The 15,385-nt window shown below is 47.1% G+C and overlaps 1 protein-coding gene across 1 annotated transcript in view; it reads left to right on the top strand.

Annotated features, from left to right (window-relative positions):
* CDK5RAP2 (CDK5 regulatory subunit associated protein 2) overlaps positions 1 to 15,385 on the top strand; it is a 179,749-nt gene that overhangs the window by 15,394 nt on the left and 148,970 nt on the right. The window lies entirely within an intron of this gene.

The following is a 15,385-nucleotide window of genomic DNA, read 5'->3' as shown; positions in this document are numbered from 1 at the left end:
GGAGTGCCGGGGCTCGTGGGCTCTCTCTGGAGCACTGTGACATTCCTGCGTGGCTGGCCCTTTGCATACAGGCCAGTTACGGGTTCTGACAGCATCATGATTTCCAGCCTCGGGGAGTTTGGTGTATTTCTGGCGTCCTGAAGGTGAAGATGTCACCATGGAGCACAGTTGAGAGGCGCTAAGGTGTGTCAAGGGCTTCCCCGGTAGCTCAGCTGGTAAAGAATCCACCTGTGATGGAGGAGACCCCAGTTTTATTGATTCCTGGGTCGGGAAGATCCCCTGGAGGAGGGACAGGCTACCCACCGCAGTATGCTTGGGGTTCGCTGGTGGCCCAGGTGGTAAAGAATCCGCCTGCAGTGAGGGAGACCTGGGCTTGATCTGTGGGTCGGGAAGATCCCCTGGAGGAGGGCATGGCAACCCTCTCCAGGATTCTTACCTGGAGAATCCCATGGGCAGAGGAGCCTGGCGGCTGCAGTTCAGGGGACTGAAAGAGTCGGACACGACTGAACAGCTAAGCATAGCGCAGCAACGACATGTGGCCGGAACTTCCCTGTGACGGAAGGCATGTTACTTGTGGTCCCCACTGACTCTGTCCTGTGACTGAGGTTTTCTGTATTAGCCCCATTTTACAGTAGGGAGTCTTAAGATGAGGAGAGACCCACTTACGGTCACATAGTACGTGAGTGACAGAGCTGGAATCTGAGCTCAGGATTTTAATGGCTCTAAAGCTGTTTATTCTCTCTACCATGTGGCGCGGCCTCTTTGCGTCTTGCAGGCTGCGTCTTTGTTGAACGGAACGGGAGCGAGGTATTCCCAGGTTGGTGTGGTAATTGTCTCAGCGTGGATTGCTCGGTGATGGATTTGACTTCAGTGTTTTCTGTCTGCCAGCATTGTGCGCTTCATTTGTTAGTGGATGGGGTCTGTTGTCAAGTAACAGGAAAATAAGGTTATTTCCCCAATTCCAATTCTGCTTAACAAGTTACCTGCTCAGCGTGCTCATTTATCATGGGAAGAATTAGACCCTTCTTCATTTGTAACCAAATGAAATCCGTACTATGCAAGACACGGGAGATATTTATCAGGGAGAGGACGCAGGAAGCAGAGGGAAGGACGTTCCACAATCATGTTTCTCTCTCCCCAGTTGTCTTTCCCGAACAGAATGGGACTGTCTCTGGATTTAATTTAGAACACTCATTACTGCTAATAGTTATCTGCAAACCACCAGTGACCAATTGAAGAAATGACTTGTCAGATCTCTAATGGAAACAAGTAATTCTGGAGCGTTGAGTTGTTATAATTTCAACTGTACAACCTGATATATGCTGTGGGGTCTGGGGCCTCAAACAAATGAGATTTGATTATTCCACATCGTGTATAATTAAAATGTGCTCCACTATTAAATGGTTGTTCGTGTTTTATCATAAGAGTAATAATAGCTACTGTTTATTGAGCTCTCGCTCTGAGCTGGGAACTGTAAGTGTTAAGCTCTTCATATATATTACTTTAATATTGAAGCAGCTCTGCGAGATACAGAGTTATTTAATTTTTGAAAGGCACAGCGTTGATTTTTGTTTCTAGATGGAAACATCTGCCAATCTTAGAGTTTTAGCTTCACATGTTGTCGCTGCCTTTTGAACTGGGAGAGATCTGAGAATTGAGTCCAGCTCCCCTTTATGGACTGTAGCCCACCAGGCTCCTCTATCCATGGAATTTTCCAGGCAAGAGTACCAGAGTGGGTTGCCATTTCCTTCTCCAGAGGACCTCCAGGGATCGAACCTGGGTCTCCCACATTGCGGATAGACGCTTTACCGTCTGAGCCACCAGGGGAGAGGAGAAACGGAGATGCAAGGTGGCAAGGCCGTTCTTAGGCGCGGTTTGTGCCCAGGGCCGCGGCCTCTGAAGCCAGACCACCTGCTCGTCTGCTTCTGCCGGGTGACCTTGGGTGGCCTTAACCTCTCTGCACTTTCTTTGTCTTTAAAATGGGCATGTTATTAGTTTCTGCTTCCCAGGGCTGTCGTGCAGATTCACGAGGGACGGTATGTGAAGCACATGTGCCCGGCAGAGCCCGTCCTGTGTGCTGCGCGTTTCTCCTTGCGGTTATGGTTATATATGTGTGTATATATATATATTGCGCGTTTCTCCTTGCGGTTACGGTTATATATGTGTGTATATATATATATATATTGTGCGTTTCTCCTTGCGGTTACGGTTATATATGTGTGTATATATATATATTGCGCGTTTCTCCTTGCGGTTACGGTTATATATGTGTGTATATATATATATTGCGCGTTTCTCCTTGCGTTTACGGTTATGTTTATCGCTACTGCGTTCCTGCTCTGTCACGTGATTCACATTTCCCTTTCTGAGGTGTGTTCCTGATGTGACCCAAACACTGATTTTCTTAAAGGCAAGGGAGAGCCTTCTCTGCCAGCATGTTTAGGGTTTACGTTTTGGCTTTGTGACTGTGGTCCTTTGGCTGCTGTTAGGGTTGTTTTTTTTTTTTATGACATTAATATTTTTTATCATAGCACTTTCAAGAACAAATTTTGCAGTTGAAATTGAAATGACAACATGGTTCTCACTGTCTCCCTTTCAGGTCTTTATAAGTCACTGAAAATCTTCCTCTGGCCTGAGCTACTAAATGCGGGATCTCTATGTTGGGATGCTTATAGGAAATGCTCTTGGCATCTAATGCTGATTTTACAGTTCGCATACATATTAAAGAGAGGACTACAGTACTTTGGACTTACAGGGGAAACTCATGATTTCTTTTATTCTAGTCTTGGATTGTGGACCTCTGAACATCAGAGTCTGTTAACGAGGGTCTAGCAACATGCAGGCCTCTTGGTTTTGCTTAGAGTTCAGGCATTCATCAGTGAATATTTTCAAATCCACGTCCTGGGCTGGGGGTAGGGAGTTTGCAGTAGATTAAGTGCCCATCAGGAGACTCCCAGTCTGTTTAGGGAGATGGATAGGAAACTCACGCAGTGATTGAGGTTAAGTCCAGGGCGCTGTGGGGCATAGAGCGGGGGCCTGATCCTGGCTCAGGGCACTCTGGGCAGCCTCCCTGGAGCAGGTGTTCTTGAGTTGGGTCATCAAGACTGGTAGGGATTAGCCAAGGTGGGAAGACTGGGAGATGTCCCTAGGCACAGGGACTCACACGTGCCAAAGACACAGAGAGAGCATGACGGCATGACTCTCGGGAACCCAAGTGCCCTTTGGCTGGAAGGAGGCTTGGGGGTTGCTTGAGCGAAGTGGGGCTGTTAAAACAGGCGGGGCCAGATTCTGCCGACTCTTGTATGTTGCACCGCTTTGTCTGAGTTTCGTCCTGAAGATGAAGGGGCGTCAGTGGTAAGTTTTAATCTGGGGAGGGAAGTGACTGGAGTCACTTCACAGATGAGCCAGGCTGGGCGCTCTGAGGCCAGCGGTGCCGTGATCAGTAAGGAGGTGCAGTGAGTGGTGGGCTCTGGAGGCGTGGAGAAGAAAGTCAGAACGGCAGCGCTGAAAGAGCTCCCGGGATCGGTTCATCCAGGCCCTGCATCTGACACGTGGGCCTCGAGCCCGGAGATGGGCAGGGACTTGCTTGGTCTTTGAACCTGGGCCTTTGTCTTTCTGCTGCGCTAGGCGTTCTGTGTGCGTCCCCTTCTGACATGTGAAAACCGCGCACCTTCTTGTGAGTCTGTCAGCTGGGGACCTGTTGTCTAATCCCTTCCTCAGCTGAGGTGTCGTCCTCTGAACGGCAGGCCTTATGGTAGGAGGCTGGCAGATCAGTGTGGTCTTCAGTGGGAGCCTGTCTTGTTGGTCCTTCTTGGATGATGACATCATGGGGAGTGCCCTGGACCAGGAGGCTGGGCTGAGCCGCGTTCTGTAAAGGCCTCTGCTTCTCTGGTGTGACCGGTTCCAGAGAAGCAGTCTGTCTCTCCCTTCGTCTCTCTCTAAATGCTGTGAGTGAGTGGGGAGGCCCAGAATCGGGTTCAGTGTGTCCAGTCCGGGTAGCTGTTCTTTATTCACGGATAGAAGCGTTTGCGTCTGGCTTTTCCTGTGACGTGTAGCTTTCTGTCTCTGTTGATACAGGTGGATAGTATTGTTTAATGACCGTCTTAAGCTCATAAAGATGTGCACTCAAAGGGGTGGGTTGAACCGTAGCTTACATAACCTCTTCCTGCGCGACGTTCAGACTGTCCGATTCTTCACTGTGATAAAGCGGTGGTGAGTGTCCTGGTCCCTCTCTTTGTACACTTAGGTGTTCTTTTCCCCTTAGGGCAGGTTCTGCTGCTCCTGTCTGCAGCCCAGCTGCCCTGAGGTTCTGGTGTTTGTATTGGGGCGCTTATTCCGTTTTGTTGAAAAGTCTTGGTCTCAGCGAGGCAGTTGGTCCACTTTAGTGTTTTATCCCTGCCGTGGCTAGGAGCTTGCATCTTCGGCTTTGCCCCGAAGCCTCTGTGTGCTGCGTGTCTTCCTGCCGGAGGTAGCTCCCCTGCCCCTCAGCCCCACCCGGTGTGTATGGCCCTGAAGCATCTGCAGCAGCGGCGTAGGTGGATACGACACGTTCCTGGGAATGACCAGAGTTGGGTGTTAGGTCTGGCGCTGCTGCACTGGCAGGTTGCTTCTAGAGCCTTCTTTGTGACGCGGGGCTGGATGCGGTCTTCCCCTCGGAACTGCTGGCGAGGGCTCTGTGAGTCCTGGTGTGGAAGGCCCCTTGCTCGGTGCCTGGCGTGCGGCGACCCTCGGTGCTCGCATCTGCTCTGTCCTGAGGACCCTGCTGCGGCCAGCTCCCCTGCCTTCTCCTTGTCCTTTGTCAGTCTCCACGGACCCTGCTGTGATGTTGCCTTGACCTTGGAGCAGAATCCCTGACTGCTTGCCGCGGCCCGGCCTGTGTGATCCTGCCCTGTGCCGCCGGCTGCGGCCGTCTCCCATCACGCCCTGCCCTCCAGCCTCTGGCTGGCCTTCCTCAGCCACGTGGCCGGGCCTTCAGCGTGCTCCTCCCTCTTGCTCCTGAGCACCAGGATCCTTGCCCTCCATGGCTTGGTCTCCACGCGACTTTATAGAGAGGCTGTCCGCAGCTCCCTTCCCGAGTGTGCCTGGGACCCAGCACTCGGGTGCAGTGTTCCACCGGGAGGCTGGTGACTGTTTGCAGTTACGAGTTTTATTGGTGCGATTGCTTAACTTTGTCTCCTCTGCGGTGTCCTTCGTGCTCAACACCCAGCTGAACAAGATGGTAGTCAATGAAAAATAAGTGTGTTGCCTTGTAAGCTGTAAATTTTGGTTGCCTTACCTGTGCAATGGGAAAAGTGGTATTTGACGCCTAGGGTTGTGGTGAGCGTTCCGTAGCACCTGCCAGGACAGTGCCTGGTATCCGGGTCTTAAGCCGATGCGGGTGGCTGCTATGTTCTTGTGAATCAGGTGGCTGGAGCAGTGTAGCAGGAGGGAGGGGCACGCAGATTCCCCCCAGAGTCTTAGGAGAGCAGGCAGTGATGAGGGTCGGGGAGGCTGAGAAGGAGAGCGGGGCGCCTTCAGAACCAGGCAGGCGAGCAAGAATCATGTGGGGCGCATGTTGGCGGAAGTGGAGGAGGGCACTCTGGGGCTGACAGAGTGACTGTCACAGCCGCTCTGTGGTCCTGGCTCTGCAGGAGATGGGGCCCGTCGGGGCCAGAGGTCTTGGAATCAAGTCTCGTGAGTGTTCAGCACAGAGGCTCATCTGTGTAGTAGGCTGGTCTCCTGCACGCTGGGTCAAATGCGCTGACTGCTCAGACCTCTGCGTGTCCTGGCCGCGCCCTCCACAGACCTGGCCAGGTGGCGGGCTGGGCAGCGTAAATATTTACAATCTTTCTGAAGGCCATTTGGAAAGAGATTCTGATGGTCATAACAATAGTATTACTCTTGAGCCCGATAATCCGTCTTGGGGAAATCCATCCTGAGGGAAGAGCCCCGCAGGAGGGAAGAGCTGCGAGCGCGGCGCTGTTGCCACGTTGCGTATGAGTGTGAAACATCGGGAACACGGGAGCTATGTTTTACGTTTGTCATCTCTTTGGCTATTGCAACAAGCTTGTGATGAAGGTGTTTCCCAGGTGAGGAAGCTGAGCTTGGAAGTTTCAGTGATTCGCTCAGGAGTTTAGTGTGATGGAGAAACAAAAGAAGGCCCGCAGGCATTCTTCTGGAACACACTGAATGCGTGGGTGCTCAGCAGGGAAATGGTTAAGCAATTGGCTGTGAATCAATTCAGTGGGATTCGGTGCCGTCATTTTGAGCGATAATTATGGGAATTCTGTAGCAACGCGAAAATATTTAAGACATGTTAGGGGAAGCAACGGATTATACAAATTCACTTATGTTACAATTTTACAAAAAAATGTGTATTCATGAGCAAAGGCTGAAAAGAATACATAGAGAGTAGATTTCATAAGATAGTTGCATTATTCCAGGTGTTGCTTGGGTTCACTTTTAAAATCCTGTTGTTGCTCCAGTACTGTTGGTTGATGAATAGATGTTTGCCTAGCAACAGTTTTCTGGGTGTTTTGAGGACCCTGGGAGAGTACTGGAATCAGAAGCCAATCCCAGGGTGTCTTCTTCGTCTTCCTAACCCCACTTAGCTGCTGCTGGCAGAACTGTCTTACGGGCGGTGTTATTTACCAGAAATGAACTCTGGGCAGCAGGATTTCATGGTTTTTGTGATGTCTGGGTGAATGGTCTAACAGTTTTTGGACTTTCAAAGAGGATAAAAAAATTAATGGTGGCTCAAAGGTCTGCATATTGAGGCTTGAGTGAGAAGTGGATTCATTCTGGAAGTGCTCCTGTGTTTGCTGCCCGCTCAGTGCCAGGCTCTGCCAGGCGCTGTGGGTCACGTAGTTGTCCCAGCACCTCCGTGAAGTAATCGACTTCGATCCTCTTTCTATTGATGAGCGAACAGCGACTCAAAGTTGTGCCGTGGTTGCCCCAAGGTTAGGTGGCTCACAGGTGACAGCGTTGGGAGTTGAGCCCACTTCCGGCTCCAGTGACCGCAGGGCCCCTGCCCTCGGTCCTTGTTGCTTGCCGTCCAGAGGTGCCCTGGAGGCTGAGCCTCCTCTGCGGAGTCCCCGGCCCTCACAAGCCACTGAAGCTGATGGCCAGGTCGCCAGAAGCGCGGCTCCTGGCTGAGAGTTCGGTCGGCTGGAGTTGCCCTGATTCTTTTTATGCTGTTGGCTTTCGCCTTTCTTCCGTTTTGGATGGTGCCCTAGGCGCGGAAGGCCTTTGACAGGGAGTGGGAGGAAGTCACGATGACCGCGCAGAAGCCTCCAGAGGGTGTCCTGCCGCTGAGCTGGGACCGAGCTGGGATGGTTCCTCTTTCAGAGGCTGCACTCGGGTCGCCGGGGCTGGAGCCTGGCGAGCACAGCTCTCGTGTTCACCTGCTTTTGAGCACTGTGTTTCTGAGTCATATTTGATGGATTTTCAGGTATTTATTCCATTGTATGGTAAGCTATTCTCAGTGTTTCCAGTCTTTTTCTTTTTTTCATTTCTTAAACTTACTTCAAGTGCAGATGAAAAGTACAAATGAAAAGAATATTAACGTTTTAAGTTCTTATGCGATGCCAGGCACAATACTAAACATCCCAATTAATTTCTTTTAATCCTCATAATAGCTCCCTGAAAGAGGCATTATTATAATCCCATTTTTATAGATAAAGGAACTGAGGCACACAGAATAACGAACTTGACTAAACTCGTACGGCTAGTAAGGTAGCCTGGACCGGCTGTATTCATTCATTCAACACGTGTTGATGGAGTGGCCCCTGTGTCCCAGATACTGTGCCACAAATCTCAGGGGAAACGGCCATGAGCGGATAGATTTCAAGGGTCCCTGCCCTCCACAGGTGGACGATCTTTATATAACAGGCGTGATAGCAAATAGTACACGTGTAAGGATCGAAGATGAAGGCAGGTTGTGACAACTTCTAATAAGAAAGTAAGAGTTCTGCGTGAGAGAGTGACTTGGTGGAGGTAGTGGAGATGGCCCTCTCTGGAGCCAGTAGTCAGGAAGGGCCTTTTGGAGGCTCTGACTTTTAAGCTGAAGCTGAGATGGAAAGCCTGAGGTTGAACCTCCCCAGCGAGGGCTGCAGGAAGAGCTGTGCGTGCAGACAAGGCTCGGCTTCTGTGAGGACTGGAGAGGGTGGAGCATTGCCAGTGAGGGGTAGAGCCAGATCACACGAATCTGCGGCCACGGCACCAAGCTTTTATTATTTTAATTTTTGCAGCCCCGCGGACTGTAGCCTGCCAGGCTTCCCTGCCCGTGGAATTTTCCAGGCAAGAATGCTGGAGTGGGTTGCCATTTTCTTCTCCAGAAGGTCTCTCCAACCCAGGGATCAAACCTGCGTCTCCTGCATTGCAGGTGATTCTTCACCACTGAGCCGCCCAGGAAGGTTTATTCCAAGAGTGGTGGCGCAGCTCCCTCGGGAGTCCAGTGGCAAAAACCTCGCTCTTCAGTGCAGGGGTTGTGGGCTTGATCCCTGTTGGGGGAGTTAAGATCCCCCATGCCTTGGGGCCAAAACTTAAAAACAGAACAAAATCAATAAAAGACTTTAAGAATGGCCCACGTTTTAAAAAATCTTTAAAAAGTGATAGAAAAAAGCAATGTCTGTCTGACTCTGAAGCCTGTAGGTCTCTCCTTGCATCACATGGCCTTCAAGAAATTGGTAAACACGCCCAGCCTTCTGACCACTCCATTGTTATTGTGTATTAACGACCATCTCTTTATGTTGTAGACTAAAATACAAAAGGGGATACGGTTCCCCATCTCTTAGAGACGGATTGGGTAGAAAGGAAACCCCCCAGCGGTAGACCGCAGTGTGACAGGCTGCTGTATGAAGAGGCTAAAGGGTGTGTGGAAACATCTAGGAGGGCCCCAGGCCAGCTTGGTGGGGTCGTCAGAGAAAGCCTGATGAAGGCTCTGGCATTAAGCAGAGGACGAGACTGGCATTGCTGCAGAAAAGTTGGCGCCTGTATTTCATTTTATTCATTGGGGCTTGGCTGCCGTTTGCAATGACCTTCTGAAGGCTTATTTACCTTTTCTCATTAAAAAAAAAAAATTCTTCACCTATAAATAGAACAAATATTCTTTCAAATGTTGCTAAGAATTTTAGCAGCATGCACAATGTGGGCATTCTCAGCAACCTCCATAAATAATTTATCGGTAGCCAAGTAATGGAATAAGGTTTCTCTTTATAGGAAGCATCTGGCGGGGTAGACTTTTTGTTTGAATGAATGTTTTATGTGCTGTTTCCTTAAAACATTTAAAAGGGAGGCTTTAATGAACCTATCAATTGCTTGTTCTCTGTTCTTCTTAGCCACAAAATTGAAACTTTAAGTGTTAACAAGGGGCCAGGGGTGGAAAATTTGAAATGTACTTAATGTAGAGTATGCTTGTCATTTTCTTTTATCAGTGGTAAAAGTATTCAAAAATTTATTAAAAGGAGTATTATGTGCTGTTACCAATTACTATTTAAAATGTTGAAGAAAAGCCCCAATGACTATGCATTTATGGTGATGTAGTAACATTCGAGGACAGCGATTAATATTTTACTGTGTTTTATTTTTGTTGTCGCTGTTCAGTCTCTTAAGCTGTGTAACCCCAGGGACTGCAGCACGCCGGGCTCCCCTGGAGTTTGCTCAGATTCCTGTCCATTGAATCGGTGATGCTGTCTAACCATCTTATCCTCTGCCACCCCCTTCTCCTTTCGCATGAAATAAACCCCTGCAGTTTTAAGTGTTGGCTGAGTTTTGACATACGTATACTCCCGTGTAACTTTTGTCATAATCAAGAAATGTATTTATGTGATTTTTTTTTTTGGTATATGTGTATATGGTTGTAGGGTCGTGTGACTGTCAACCACAATCGGAATGTTCCAAAAGGCCAGAAATCCCCGAGTGTTCCCTCTCTCTGGTGAGACCCTTCACCCAGACCTCTGGCAGCTGTCGCTCTGTTCCCAGCCCCTGTGATTTTGCTTTTTCCAGAAGTCATATCCACCTTGCAGTCCTCTGAGGGCAGCTGCTTCCCCTCACCGCAGCATCTCTGAAACGCATCCGCGTGGTCACGTGCCGCAGTGGAGAGTGTTTGTGCACCGTGTGGGTGTGCACTCTATTCATTCACCTTTTGAAGAGCGTTTGAGTTCTCTCCGTGTTTTGGTGATTATTTGTAAAGCTGCAGTAAACATTCCTGTATAAGTTTGTGTGTGTGTGTGTGTGTGTGTGGGCATGAGTTTTCACTTCTCTAGGGTAAACACCTGGGACTGGAGTCGCTGAGTCATATGGTAAATGTAGTTTGTTTTTTTGGTAAGAAACTGCCAAACTGTTATTCAGAGTGACTGCACCATTTTGCACTCCCATCAGCAGAGTATGGCGCTCCGTTTGCTCCCCATCGTCGTCCGCATTCGGTATTGTCGATTAAAGATTTTTTTTGGCCATTCTAATAGATGTGTAGTGGTGTCTCATTATAGTTTCAAGTCACTGTTTCCTGATGGCTAGAGATGCTTAAAAAGCTTTCCTTGTGCTTGTTTGTCATCTGTGTATCTTCTCCTGTGAGATGTTTTTTCAAATCTTTTGCCTGTTTTTTTTTTTTTAATTGAGTTGCTTTCTAGCAATGACATTTTGAGAGATATTTATGTATTCTAGATACAGTTCCTTGGAGAAGGAAATGGCAACCCACTCCAGTGTTCTTGCCTGGAGAATCCCAGGGACGGCGGAGCCTGGTGGGCTGCCGTCTATGGGGTCGCACAGAGTCGGACACGACTGAAGCAACTTAGCAGCAACAGCAGCAACAGATACGGTTCCTATGTTGGATTTGTGATTTGAAAATGTTTTCTCTCACTGTGCAGCTTGTCTTTTCATTCTCTCAGCGCTGTGTTTTTCCAAAGCAAACTTTTAAAATTTTGATGAAGCTCAATTTGTTGATGGAAAAGAAGGGTTTCCAATTCATGAATTTGGTAAGTCTCCTCGGTTATTTAGGTTCTTGATTTCATCAGACATACACAATGTCTTAGCAGATTTGTTCTTACAGATTTTCCTGTTTGGAGATACTGTAAATGGTATTTAAAAATTTTCCAGTTTTAGATCGTTTGTTGCTAGTATATTGAAATATGATTGATACCTGTATGCTGACTTTGCTAAACTCACTTAATGAATTCTGGGAGCTTTTTGGGGTAGATTCCTTGGAGTGTTTTGTTTTCACGTTGTCTGCACATACGGGTGGTTTTACTTCTTCCTTTCCAGTCTGGATGCCTTTTATTTTTTCCCCTTGTTTTATCACAGTGTCTGGAACTTCAGATACATTTTGAATAGGAATCATAAGAGCCAACAGCCTTTCCTTATTGTTGATGTCCAGGGAATAGCATTTCGTTCCTCACCTTTAGTAAATACGTTTTTGTAGATTGTGATGTTTTTGTATGTGCCCTTTAGCAGATAAAGGGTGTTTCCTTGAATTCCTAGTTTGCTGAATTTTTATCTTGAATGACTGCTGAGTGTCTAATGCTCTTTCTGCACGTCTTTCTATGATCATATGTGTTTTCTTTGGTCTCTTAGTTTGGTGAATTACATGGATTGACTTTGGAATATTGAAGTAGTGTTAGATTCCTGGGATAAGTCCCTCTCATGATATGTTACTGTGTTTCCAATTTTCCAAAGAAAGGCAATACCAAAGAATGTTCAAACTACTGCAGGATTGCACTCATCTCACATGCTCACAAAGTGATGCTCAAAATTCTCCAAGCCAGGCTTCAACAGTATGTGAACTTCCAGATGTTCAAGCTAGATTTAGAAACGGCAGAGGAACCAGGGATCAGATTGCCAGCATCCATTGGATCATAGAAAAAGCAAGAGATTTCCAGAAAAACATCTACTTCTGCTTCATTGACTACACTAAAGCCTTTGACTGTGTGGATCACAATAAACTGTGGAAAATTCTGAAAGAGATGGGAATACCAGACCATGTGACCTGCCTCTTGAGAAACCTATATGCAGGTCAGGAAGCAACAGTTAGAACTGGATATGGAACCACAGACTGGTTCCAAATAGGAAAAGGAGTATGTCAAGGCTGCATATTGTTACCCTGCTTATTTAACTTCTATGCAGAGTACATCATGAGAAATGCTGGGCTGGAGGAAGCACAAGCTGGAATCAGGATTGCCGGAAGAAATATCAATACCCTCAGATATGCAGATGACACCACCCTTATGGCAGATAGTGAACAACTAAAGAGCCTCTTGATGAAAGTGAAAGAGGAGTGAAAAAGCTGGCTTATAACTCAGCATTCAGAAAACAAAGATCACGGCATCCAGTCCCATCACTTCATGGCAAATAGATGAGGAAACAGTGGAAACAGTGACAGACTTTATTTTCTTGGGCTGCAAAGTCACTGCAGTTGGTGATTGCAGCCATGAAATTAAAAGACGCTCGTTCCTTGGAAGAAAAGCTATGACAGACCTAGACGGCATATTAAAAGGCAGAGACCTCACTTAACTGACTAAAGTCTGTATAGTCCAAGCTGCGGTTTTTCCAGTGGTCATGTATGGATGTGAAAGTTGGACCATAAAGCAAGCTGAGCACTGAAGAATTGATGCTTTTGAACTGTGCTGTTGAAGACTCTTGAGAGTCCCTTGGACTGCAAGGAGATCTAACCAGTCCATCCTAAAGGAAATCAGTCTTAAATATTCATTGGAGGACTGATGTTGAACCTGAAGCTCCAGTACTTTGGCCACCTGATGCGAAGAACTGACTCATTTGAAAAGACTCTGATGCTGGGAAAGATTGAAGGCGGGAGGAGAAGGGGACGACAGAGGATGAGATGGTTGGATGGCATCACCGACTCAATGGACATGAGTTTGAGCAAGCTCTGGGAGTTGGTGATAGACTGGGAAACCTGGCGTGCTTCAGTCCACGGGGTCACGAGGAGTCGCACATGACTGAAGAACTGAACTGAACTGAATCTTTAAAAATTTAGTTGAGGATTTTGAGTATGTCATTTAGAGGATTTAGTCTGTAGTTTTCTTATAATATTTTTGTCTGGTTTTATGAGGGTAATGCTGCCCTCCTAAAATGAAGTGAGAAAGTTCCCTCATTTTCTGGAAGAGATTGTATAAAATTGGTAGAGATTTAAATATTTGGTAGAAATTGCTACTGAAATCATCCTGGGATTTTCTTTCTTGGAAGGTTTTAATTGCAAATTTAAGTTTTAAAATAGCTATAGGAGTGTTCAGTTTCTCTTAATTTCTTCTTTGGTGAATTTTGATAATTTGTGGCTTTGAAGGAATTGTGTGATTTCATCTAAGCTCTCCAGTTTACATGTATAGATTTGTATCTATTATTCTCATATTATCTTTTTAATAACTATGGATCTGTAATAATCCTCTTTCATTCTTGATATGGGTAAGCCATCGCTCTCTTTTTATTTATTTTTTTACCAGTTTGGCTAGAGGTATAATTAGTTTCATTAGTCGCTTGAAAGAGCCATCTTTTAAAAGTGATTTTTCCTTGTTGTTTCCTCTTTTCCTTTTCACTGGTTTCTGCTCTTATGTTTATTACCTTCTTCATTCTTTTTGCTTTGGGTCTATTTTGCTCTTTTCATGGTTTCCTAAAATAGAAGCTTAGATTATCAATTTGAAATATTCTTTTTGAAAAACAATTATTTTTATTGGAGTGTGGCTGGTTCACAGTGCCGTGCTAGTTTCCGCTGTACAGCGAAGTGAACCACGTGCGTGTCCATGTAGAACACACACAGTGACTCTATGTGGGGAAGAAGCACTGAGGTTCAGGCAGAGCGCTGAGCGGAGTTCCCTGTGCCGCACGGCAGCTCCTTGTGAGTGAAAGTCGCTTGGTCGTGTCTGACTCTTTGCAACCCCATGGGCTATACAGTCCATGGAATTCTCCAGACCGGAACACAGGAGTGGGCAGCCTGTCCCTTCTCCAGCGGAGTTATCGACCCAGGGTCTCCTGCAGTGCGGTGGATTCTTTATCAACCAAGCTATCTTGTATATGTTTCTTTTCTAAAGCATTTAATAGTATAAGTTTCCCTCTAAATAGTACTCTAACTGCATCCGACAAATTTTGATTTATTCTCATTTTCATTTATTCAAAATATCTTTTGATTTCCTCTTGTACCTATGGATTGTTTAGAGATGTGCTATTTCATTTCCAAGTACTTGGGAATTTCCCAGTTTTCTTTCTGTTATTGATTTCTAGGTTTATGTCCATTCTGGTCAGGGAATATAGTTTGATTTCAGTCCTTTTAAATTGGTTACATCTACTCTATCTCTTTTCCTCTCCCTGCCCCCTCATTAGGGTGCTAATTGCAGAAATTATGACAGCACCCTTGAGAACTTCAGTGTGAGTTTCTTGCTTAGGACATTCTCTTACAAACTCACACTACTCTTGCCTGGTGGAAAGTTGTTATTCACAGTCCCCCAGCTGTCTCCATAGAGCGTAAAAAGATTTCAAGAGTCTCTGTATGATTTTATTGTACTTCGTAGTCAGGCCTCTGTTACTTCCATTCATTTAGGAGAGTCCCCCAGCCCTTTTTGTCTTGAGATTGTCATGAAGATTTCTGGAGAGTCCGAGTCTGTTGTCTGCAGGGCGCCCTGCAATTTGGATTTGTCTGATTGACTACTCTTGATCAAACGTTTCAAGAAAAGCTGTGTTCATTCGTGGTTATGTCTGGCTGCCCTGGGTCTCCCTTGCTGCGCCCAGGCTCTTTTCTCTGGTCGGTGGCGAGGTGTGGTGGAGGTGTGAGGGCTCCTCGCGGCGTGGGTTCTCCCGTCTCGGAGCACAGGCCCCGGGCTCACGGGCTTCAGCGGCTGCCCCACTCAGGCTCAGTAGGTGCGGGCCTAGCTGCTCCACGGCGGGTGGAAGCTTGCTGCACCAGGGATTGAGCCCACGCTCCCTGCATTGGCAGGCGGATTTTATCTGCTATGCCACCAGAGAAGTCCGACAACTCTTGATTAGTTGTAGGTTAAAGGTTGTAGGTATTTTGGGAATTGCTTGGCAGTCCAGTGGTTAGGACTTGGTGCTTTAACTGCCAGGGTCCAGGTTCAGTTCCCTGGTTGGGGAAATAAGATCTCACCAGCCGTTAAGTTGCCCCCCCCCCCCCCAAAAAAAAGAGAGAGAAGATTATAGGTATTTTAGCATTTTTAAATGAAATTGCTTACTCTCAGTGGCTCAGTTCAGGAGGCACAGCATGTCAGTCTGTCCCACCCAGGGTCGTAGTAATATATTCTGTTGATTAGGGTGATGTCTGCTAGGCTTCTACATCGTGACGATATGTTTTCCCGAATGATAAGCCATCTGTGGGGTGACGCTCTTGAGAGGGTGGGAATACCGTGCCCTCCAGCTCTCTCACCCCGTGCGTTTGTGTGCTGATCTCGGCCCG

Source organism: Capricornis sumatraensis, chromosome 6 (assembly GCF_032405125.1).
Source record: "Capricornis sumatraensis isolate serow.1 chromosome 6, serow.2, whole genome shotgun sequence".
Lineage (NCBI taxonomy): Eukaryota > Metazoa > Chordata > Mammalia > Artiodactyla > Bovidae > Capricornis > Capricornis sumatraensis.
This window is presented reverse-complemented; position numbering and strand designations above follow the sequence as displayed.